This window comes from Rhipicephalus sanguineus, chromosome 1 (assembly GCF_013339695.2).
Source record: "Rhipicephalus sanguineus isolate Rsan-2018 chromosome 1, BIME_Rsan_1.4, whole genome shotgun sequence".
Taxonomy (NCBI): domain Eukaryota; kingdom Metazoa; phylum Arthropoda; class Arachnida; order Ixodida; family Ixodidae; genus Rhipicephalus; species Rhipicephalus sanguineus.
Window position 1 is genome coordinate 26,567,710 of NC_051176.1, and position 10,935 is coordinate 26,578,644.

Here is a 10,935-nt window from a genome sequence, read left to right on the forward strand (position 1 = left end):
CTCCAAGGAACAGTCCGTCATAGCTTGAGCAAGGTTTGGATATCCCCAGGCCTGGTGGTGGGCGTTAAAGCCCCCGACAGCTACAAGCGGCGACTTGCCCGCTAGGGTAGCCGCCTTTGCGACCACCGAGGAAAACGCCTGCTTGTGGTTCCGAGGGGTGCTGTAAACATTCAGTACGAATATGCTGCACTTAAGCCAATTATTCGGGATGATTTCGACGAGCTGGGCCTCCAGAGTAGAGTTGCCTAGCCCAAGCTTGTGTTCTAAAAACGCACATTTCCTCGAAACCAAGAGAGCCAGACCACGTTGCCCGTCTCCCCTAACCGATACAGATCGATAGCCGGGCAAGGCAACCGCCGCGTCAATGGTTTCCTGTAAAGCAATTACATGCGGCCTAACCGCCAATGGGGCAATGTAGTGCTGGAGGGAGGCCTTACGCTTCCTAAACCCCGCGCAGTTCCACTGCCAAATGACAAACTCATTTGCGTTGGGAGCCATGATTACTACCACTGGTTTGCCGACTTGCCGGCACGTCCTTAGTTACGGGGGCCTGAGCCATTGGCATACCGGGGCACGCCGGGGAAACCAGCGAGACGGGCGTCACTGGGACAAAAGAGTTCTCGCCTAGACCAAGCCTGCTTTCAATCATTGCGACTTTACATGCCACGAGGTCAAAGCATTCCGCTTGCCGCGCTAGCGACTTTTGCAAATCCCTGATTGCTCCAAGGACGGCCGAGTCGGACGCCGCCGCAACCTCTCCTTCAGTACCTATCCTTCGCTGAGCCAGCCGCGGCTCTGCTGACGAAGGCCGCACCGGGGCCTGTGCTGAATTTTTTAGAGCTTCGAACTCAACCCTCATCTGTTGAAGCTGAGCTTTTAAGCTGGCGTTCTCCTGAAGTAAAAATGCGATCCTAGGATCTTCCTTTTGCTCTGGCAGTGCCGCGTGCGTTACCTGTGCTGGCTGCTGTGCCGGCCTTGCCTTGGCTCGTTCCGCCCAGGTGACGGGAGCCTCTTGGAAGCGCAGCCTGGAGAGGGAGCGCCCCTTGGAGCGAGGGCGCCCGCGGGAGCGAGAGCGCCCCCTGGAGCGGCTGCGGCGCTTTCCAAAAGCTGGCGAGGGAGAGCGCAGCCTTGAAGGTGGTGCCACGCTGGAATCCCGTGACGTCAGACCCTCCTGGGCCCGAAGGTGTTTCTTGGCGCGCTTTCTACGCCATCTTCTTTGCCGCACCACGAAGGGTACTTGGAAACGATGCCTGCAGGACTTGTCGGCCGTTAGATGTGCTCCTCCGCACAAGGCACATTTCGGCTGGCATTGGTGATCTTCCGCAGGGTCGTTGACAGCACACCCACGGCACACTTTCTTCGTCGGAGTGGGGCAAACATCAGCACGATGGCCGAGAGCTCCACACCCATAACAAACGTCAGTCTGTCTCTTGTACAAAGTACACTTTAGCATGCTCGTAACGTAACGTAGTTAACATAACGTAGTTAGGTACCTTTAGGCCCCTGAAGAGAATGACGACCGTAGTCGTATCCTTGATGCGATGTACCTCCATGGCTTTAGGGTTGCGCTGGTTGACGATCATGGCCGCCAACTGCTGCGCATCGATGCCCACGTCGACGCCTCGGATGATACCTTTGCAGGTATCGTCGAAGGCTGCCGTGTAGGCAGAAACTTGATAGTCGGTCGAGCCAAGCCTGATGAGACACAGCGCCGCATGGGCGCCCGCATTCTTTGACTCTGGAGTAGAGACCACAAGAATATTCTGAGTTAAGTTTGGGCATACGATATCCTCCTTTGTGTCCTCCGGGGATAGGTATGCCGCCGTCGCCAGAGCTTGGGCCAGACGAATCAGGCTAACCTTCTTGAGATCCAGGCCTCCCTTCGGTCGGACAATGCCTCGAATATGGCTCCGCGGCAAGCGGGGAAGCCTCAATGCGGCTGCAAGACGCCGAACGACGCCTTGCGCGGTGGCCGTGCAGCGGCCAGCCGTTCCGACACTTTGAGTAGAAGCACCCTCGTGCTGCAGGGGAGAACGCTTATTCTTGCTTAAAGCGGTCTGCCACCCAGGCACGTTAGCTTCTTCCTGGGAAATAGCTTCCCCTTCAACCATCTCCACCTCCGGCATGATGCCGTCCGTCGGCGCGGGCCGGCGCCCGGCCCAATCAAAGTCTCAAAAAATAGCGAAAAATGGACCTACCGGGTCCAAAATGAGCTCGGTAGAATCCCCTCGACGAGATCTGTCGAATGGTGCAAAATTCTTGAGGATTGAAGCAAATCTTCTGGTAGCAATCATTCGAAGAAGATGGAGCCGATGGAGCAAGGTGTGAGAGCGGGCTAGTTGGTATTCCATAATATTAAAGCTTTAGCGCAAAACGAGCACGGCGGACAAAGAAACGACGAAGACAGGCGCTCACTTCCAACTATCGTTTATTAAAGCAACACAGACATATATACTTGTCACATGTGATTACACAGATATCAGTCAACGCAAAAAAGGGGACATTTTTATAAAAGCAGCAAAACTACGCAGGACCTACACGTGCGGGTGAATTTAAGTAATCTAGTTCCTTTTTTTGTTAGTGCGATGGATGGCTTGCTGATGCAACTTCCATTAGCAATCGCTGCCGCCTCAATAATGAGCCTGATGCTATCCTTAAGGTTAGATGCCAACACTGATGTACTGTCAAATAAAGGCACGCATATGTGTGTGTTGCTTTAATAAACGATAGTTGGAAGTTAGCGCCTGTCTTCGTCGTTTCTTTGTCCGCCGTGCTCGTTTTGCGCTAAAGCTTTAGTATTATGGAGCCGATGGAGTCTTCGTGCGGCGCGTCACTTCTTCTTCATCGCCTCGCCAAAAGTGATAAAGAAACGCACGTGGCAATATTGACCAGTTCGGGCACATACCTTGGTTCCTCCATAGCTTTGTGAAATCTACAATGTAGTTTAACACAATATCTGAAATCATGAATCATAAGTGAGAAATTGGCAGGTCAGCGCATTCCCTAATCAAACACTTTGCAATCCAATCAGTTATTAATAACACCAGCAGTTGTATCGGATAGAGCAGATGAGTGGCTTCAATTTTGTATTTAGTGGAAACCTCAGTCCATTGCTAACATCGGCGCATGGTACTTGTAATACTTGTTGAGGCAGTGGTCATCGATGACAATAATAATCAAAATTTCTGGGGTTTTACGTGGCAAAACCACGATATGATGAGGCACACCGTAGTGGAGGGCTCTGGAAATTTTGACCACCTGGTGTTCTTTAACGTGCACTGACATCGCATGTACACAGGCCTCTACCACTTCACCTCCATCGAAATGTGACCGTCACGGCCGGGATCTACCTGTGACTTTTGGCTCAGCAGCCTAGCACCATACGCACTGTACCACCGCAAGGGAGTCACATTAGGCAAATTTATGTAAAATAAAAGCTTAATTTCTGGTGCACTTATTATAATAGAGGACTTCACTAGTGCTTAACATACGTTGCATATTAATTAACACTGATAATTAACTGTAAGACCAATAAAAGTGTTCAAACAAGACAATCTATTAGGGAACTGGAGGCTTCATGCGATAAAACGGTGGTTCAAGGAGAATTTCTGTTACAGTTGTAAGGAGTAGGTATGGGTACTGTCAACAACAGGAATGGTTGACACGTGTAAGCAAGAACGCACTGTCAGCGGTTATACATACTTAAGTGACAGCAGGCGCCGCCAAGTTTTGGAATCTCAGAAGTAAAAGTTCATTTGAAGAGGCAGTGACATATAAATTGAATTGCGCGCCTTTACCCCCTGAATTGACGCCATTATCTTGAACTGCAGGATGACAGCTTCTTTGAATGGTCTCCAACACACCCTGTCCTGCGCGAGTAGATTTCATTTTAAGCATCAAAATTTCCGAATTTCATTGCTCCTCTTCGGTTGCCCTTCCTACCTCTTGATATCCATTTTGTTCCTCTAATTAACCATCTGTCCTCATGACCTCAACTGCGGAGGTCCATTTCGTACTCTTATTATCTACTAGAATACTGACTACTCCTGTGTGTTCCCTGATCCATTCAGCTGTCTTCCTCTCTCTTACAATTACACCTATCATTTTTCATTCTACTGCACGCTGGGAGGTCCTTAGCTTCTGGAGTTTTTGTGTTATTTTCCAGGTTTCTGCCCCATATGTTAGAACTGTTAGGAATTTACGTACACAAGCATTTCTGCACTTGGGTCGAATTGAAATACAGTTGCTATGGCCAGAATTGAACCGACAAGCTTAAGCTTGGTAGCACATTGTCACAGTCGCTGTGCAACCACAGGGACTTACTTACGTTTATAAGCAGCAAAACACCTTGAACGCTATGTGACATAACTAAGCCCACCATCAAATGCACTTCCTTACACCGTTTACAGGAATACTTACCAGCAGCTCATACAACAAGCATGGAGGTACCTTTAATGCTCTAACAAACATGCCATCCAGCTGTTATGTATGGCTGCACACCACAACCCAAAGGGGGAAACTGGTCATCAAACTGCCTGCAAGCTTCCTAGTAGGCAAGCTTGCTAGTAGGCAAGCACAGAACTTGCTTTCCTAAGTCCTAGGAGCCCAATATTAGTTGGGCACTTCTCCACCACTTTGAAGGCTTCCTTACAGCATTTACAGGAATATTTACCTGTAAACTGTAAGCTGTAGTCATGCCCTGCTGATGTGATTATCTCTGCAGACTCCAAATTTTTGTCCATGAGCTGCTGTTTTACAACTTCCTTTTGAGCTTCGGTAGGCCTTGAAAGACTCGATGATGGTTGGGGTAGTCTAGACTTCTTTGTAGAATATAACCTCACTCCACTTTCTTGTTTGCTCGATCATTAGATTGGTCTGGCATTTTTCTTTTCCTGCCACCTTCGACAAGCAGGAAAACTGGCTCAAACAACTTATTCGCCTTCTTAGCCACTTCCTCAGAAACATCACCATCCACTATTGCTTGTCAGACAGACTCCATCTTCGCTTTGAATAATGCTGAGCTTGACACTGTTGTGGCCACCTCCAGCTTCGCTCTGCTTTGCACTATGTGCAATGCCTGGCTCGTAGCAGTTGCTGTTTCAGGTGGGCTCACATAGTCCTTATTGTCACTGCTTGACGATGTGTTAGCAATGACCACACAGTGAATGTGCTGGCACACTGAGAAGTGTATCACCATCCTTGCATCTCAAGGGACAGCAAGCATCATCCCTGACTTTTGTCACTGTATAAGAGTGCACAGTCCACGAGCCATTTTCGTTTAATTTGGCACAACTTGCCATTTGAGTGCCAGATCTGTGGTATCTTTCGTTTGCACTCAACTCCTTGCCCTTTGCTCCTTTGATCATCTGGATTGCCATCTTCATCAAAAAATGATATGTCAAGTCTATAAGGGCAGAAATTAGTTTATCAACACGCTTGCTGACAGCTCAGCTCTCTGTCATTCTAAGGTAACTTAAGCCGTAGAGAGAACGCATTACCAGTTTACGTCATGTACACTACCACTGACATTATATATAAAGCTACAGAAATAACTAATATTTAATGCAGAACTGAACCACAGCCAGCACCGAAAAGGCATCTGCGCTTTTTTTGTCTGTGGAAAGAGGGAAAACGAAAAGCAACGCAAGCCGCAGTACTTTCAGTGGGATCGGGCAAAATAGTGAAAATAGGTGCCTCTGTGCATACCTTTTTTTTCTACGCGACAAGCACATGTAAATTACCTAGCTGGCTCAGTGAGTGCACGTAGAAGCGATCATGTGCTGTACAGCCTCACCACAAAATATGATAAAAATGTACTGACACTATCTTTTCCAACAGCTATCAACTTAAAACAGCATGGTACTCACCTTTATCCTTGTGGAACGCCTGCTGCTCGTACTCGGCGGCGAATTTGTGCGCTGCGATGTGGTGCCCCACATACTTTTCCTGTGAAGATAGGTCAACGCCACAAACGTCGCATTTCATGGGCTTATGGACATCTACGACTACTTTATGGACGTTCCTGACGTGCCGCAGCATGTTTTTCTTGGCGAACAGCATACTACAAATCACTCAACGGCGGCTTTTATCGCCATGACAGCTCGATCACAGTCAACCTACGGCATTCCGACACGGAGTGATCAAGAACGAACCTAGCTGCCTATTTGTAGATTTTCTTGCGGCATTGTAATCCTAGGCACGGCATGGAGACACGTGAATTACACTGCGCGATGGCACCTCCATAAGTGCGGCGAGGTGAAAATGGCACTAGGGACGAACTTCATCAAGCGCGTGACATACTAGGCACTCCGTGGCGACACGGAGAAAAGTGGGTAAAATTCAGGACTTACTTAGGCGAAAAAACAGCAAAATCACGTCATAGCATTAGGTCACGTAGAGTGACGTATTCTATTGTTTGCGGTGGGAGCCGGACTGCGGCGATAGGCATTTCTATATTCTAGGCCCTATAGTCCGGCGGTGGCGTCCGCGCTCCACTGCGCATGCGCCTACTCTTTCTCCCACTCTCCTCCTTTACGCAGGTGTTCGGTCGCCTTCTCTCCTCTCATCCCCCGCGCTCCAGCCGCGGCGCAGCCTCTCCTCCCACGTGATGCAGCCGTGCCGCAGATACAGTCTGTAACACACTCTCTCCTCTCCCTCCCCCATTTCATGTGTATATAAGCGCGTGCACTCGGTGGGCATCCGTCATTCTCGCTTCGCTCTCGTTCAGATGAGTTGTAACGTCAGCGTCGGCGCCAGTTGCAGCAGCATTTCATCCTCAGCCAAGATCGAGATCGTCGCGGAGCAGCTGCGCAGGGCTCGCCATGCTAAACGCGATGCAGAAACACTCGGCGCTAACCGAAAGCAACGCACAAACACTACGTTATGATAACACAAACACTAAATACAAACCTCACACACTAACGGAAACGCCGAGTGAATGCAGCGGAAACTTGGTGTGCGCCCCCAATGCTGCTTCGCATCCCCTTATGGTTCCCTTGCGAGGGAGATGGCGTAATTTTTTCAGCATTATTGGAGATGGTCGAAAATTTAACTGGTACACTTGATATGGAATGACCCTGCTTTAGTTTGATGTATTCGCGTCTCACCCGCAAAGACTGTTAGGAACACTCGGCGCAGACCAGGCCGCAAGGTTTGGGAAGCTTCGCGATTGTTTTGAAATCGCTATGTTAAGATTACGCGCAGGACGCGAATGGTCAAGTATATTCGAGAGTTTGCGCGAGCACTAGCGATAACGCGAGAAGGTTCGAATACATGTATAAAAGACGCGTTCCACCGATGGACACCGACGCTGCGATCACCGCTATCAGTGTGCAGCGTACATTGCTTGTACTTTGATTTTTCTTTTCCCGGTCACAAGTTCACCCCATTAAAGAGTTACGTATTTCCGCGTCCTGAGGGAGGCTTCTTCACCGTCACATCCATGTGACAATTTTGCAGTGTCATAATATAGAACTGACGGTTTAGATTTCTCGTTTCATCTTGACTAGGCCTTGAAAGAGAAGTGGAGAACAAAGCTGAGTTTCACCTGCATGCCTACTTCTATAAGAAAGGGTTCTTTATTTCGCCTAAAGAGTGAGAATGGCGGAGAGAATTAAGGAACAGCCATGCACCTCTAAGCTGTGGCATTCTCTGTCTCTGCATTTACGTGAGCGCTCGTGCATGCCTACAGAGATTTTTTTTCTTTTTTTTGTAGTGGTGCAGAAAAACATCGCGTCTGGTGAACACACTATGCGCTGACCCAAAATGCAAAGGAAGCTCATTTTGTGAGCTGACAAAGTTCAGCTGGAAGTCTGTCGCACTTGTCCTTTTATTTTTTTGCGCTGTGCAATACCATAGTACAATACCAGCTAGCTCGGACTCAAACCTTCTGACGTATACGCTACACTTCAGAAACAGCAGAGCCACTCGAGGCCCAGTTGGACCTCCCTTGATTAAGCGAGACTAATCATGGCCCTCAATGTGCTGAAAGGATGCACCTGGAATAAAAGAACGAAAACTCCTTGACGTACGCCGAGTCTGCAGCATCATGGCGAGTCACCTTACTTCCTTCCAATGGCACACGTGCATCAAAGCCTCATCGGAAACAGTGCAAGCGAGAAGGGAAGCCATAATCTCATTCACATCATTTTTGTGAACAGCAAGCTTCGTCTTTGTGCCATAAGATATTCACTCACTCCCTACCTTGCAACCGTATATGTCGTCATGGCAATACACCACATGAGCACTGACTCCTCGGCAGCAAAAGTTGGCGGGATGTCGCGTCTGCCGCGAGCGTGCAGTCTGCATGAAGCGGCACACAGGATTCTCCCCACTGCCGCCCGAAGCTCTCTTCCGACATTCGTAACTGGATTTCCCGCTTGGCCGACGCCAAAAACCGGAGACCCGGGTTTGGAGCCCGGTCGGGATAACGCGATTATTTTGCGAGGGGTAACGCACGACGGAACTGTCTCTCGTTTGTCATGTATATTTCTCCCTTTCGGTCTGTTCCGGACGGCGACGAGGGACGCCGAGCGTGACGGGAATAGCACGCACAGGTTACTGTGTGACGACATGCGTCGGTGCGTGATCAGGTGAAGAGCCAATGTATGTCCGAAGTTGGCGGGGGACAAGTGGCGAAAGGAGAGAAGTCATGGCACTCGCAGTAGGCTTTTTTTCTTCCTCAAAGCGTGTTACAAGGCGCTGTGCTGGTGTTGAATCTTGTGGTTCTTTTAGTTGCCTGTTTCGCAAGTGAACTTTATTTCAATATGCGATGCCCTCGCTATAGAAAGCTCACATTAGAGGACCGCTTGTCTCGCCATTCAGTTACTTTTCGATCGTGATTTCTGGCTGTTTCTTCCGTGCAACTAGTTGCTCACAGGTAGATTGAAACAGCTGTTCCGCATATCGAGGTGCATTTCTCGGAGCATTCTGACATGAAAAAAATAGGAGTAATATCATCTTCTTTGAACACTGCTTGTGCACACTTGTAGCGTGCGAAATACCGTGGAAATGGCTGCCACCTATGCGAAAACATGGTACGGTTTCATTTGTTAGCTGTAACTGTGGCAGTCCTCAAACATATCACCGCACTTCTGATCTCATTTTCCATTAAAGATATCATGAACCACCCCTCGGGCTCGGTGAGAAAATACATCGTGGGGATAGCACCTACTGCTACGAACATCTCAGCCACGTGTTGCAGCCGTGCGCGGTAAGGAGAGCTTAGAAGCGGAGCGCGAAGTTTCTATTTTCTGAGGCGCTCTCCTTTCATACAGATGCCCGTCCTCACTTGGCGCCCGCTGCAGGACGTCGGACAGCGGGAGGATGCTGTCGGCCAACATAAATTCAGATGCGCTTGTCACGGTGTGCCGGCACGTGCCGGCGCTGCGCTCCATGGTCTGCAAACATTACACAATGAACTACACTCAGGATCAGGAATCGCACAACAGGAGAGCGCCATCGCGTTTCATCACGCGCGCTCAAGGTCATGATGCGCGCTGATGTAACCTCTTTACCACCGCGTGCTCTCCTTCCCTGCGCAGCTTCCAGCGACAAGAGAAAAGAGAAAGCGCTTGAAGCGTACGACAAACACCTCTAACCTCGCTCGTTCTTCATGGATTAGAGAAATTTTTGCGCCAATCGATTTGTGAGGCAATAAAATGCGATACTGACGCAATTCGATGATTATTTGGCAAAGTAGTTCATGACCCTTTTAAGTGGATTTTCAATTACTTCATAGACTGTCGCCTTAGCTTCGCCTTGTTTTCGCTCCACACATGAAACGAGATTGCACCGGTTCATCGGCATCGCTCAAGGAGACACTTCCCATCGTTGTTTGTTCGTATGATTGCGGGTGAGCAGTGAACTTTGTCCACTTTCTGTAGGAACATTCTTTCTCGATTAGGGTTCATAGGATGGCTCTTTTTTTTTAGCGGCTATAGCAGGTCAGAGGCGCAAGAGCCCCGTTTTCTCAGGAATGGTAGCTTTAGAGATGCAATAAATGCGCACTGAGGGCTGCAGAGAACATATCATCGTCATTGATCTCTTCGAAATACGGCAGTTCATGCATGCAGCATTCATTCTAGCAGCGCACTTCATGTATAGAGCAGAATAGAGCCGGTAAAAGGGTCGTTAAAATATACGGCATAGGGAAAGGGGGGGGGGGACATCGGACAACGCGCCGGCCTCTTGCAACTGGCGCCTCTGTAGCAGGTAACATATTATACTGACTGCTTCATTGTGGCAAGAAAAAGGTGACGCCCCGCGTACCCCCTAGTAGCCGCGACCACGGTGCTAGAAGTACAGGTGGAACGACGAAGCACCGGCGCCATGCGCTCGCTGCGTCGAACTTCGTGTCCTCCGCGCCGTCACGCCGCGAGATGGCAGGAGCAGTCACTAGGCTCACAGCGGTGCGCGCCGTCCTCTGTTCCCCCTTAGACAAAGCCACGATGACAAAGCAGTTGTCGCCACGTTGCTTTCTCGTTTAATTCTTTTTGTGCGATGGCAGGTCACGCTATTCGAGTGAGAAAGCCGTGAAATGGGCAAAAAGTGTTTTGTTACGCGGTGCAACTCTGGGTACAAGACCTGCACTGAAAAAGTCGATTTTTGCTGCACCCCTAGATGCGGAACGCCTGAAGGTTTGGCGCCATGCGATTCCGCGCAAGGACCAGGAGCTGCAGTTGACTGATTACGTGTGCGAAAAGCACTTCGAGTCGAGGTACATAACGAAGACGTGGCAAGCAGTGTACAAAGGGCACGCTCTTGTGAGCACACCTCGAAAGGCGGCTTTGGCTAATGACGCTAGCCGACGAAGTTTTGAGTTCGTTTTGAGTTCATCGTCTTGAGTTCATCCACGCCGTGAATTGGCCCGTTTTTTTGTAACCATACCTACGTGCGTGTGCAGTCTTTCTCTCTCCGTGCGAAAGCTACGCTTGT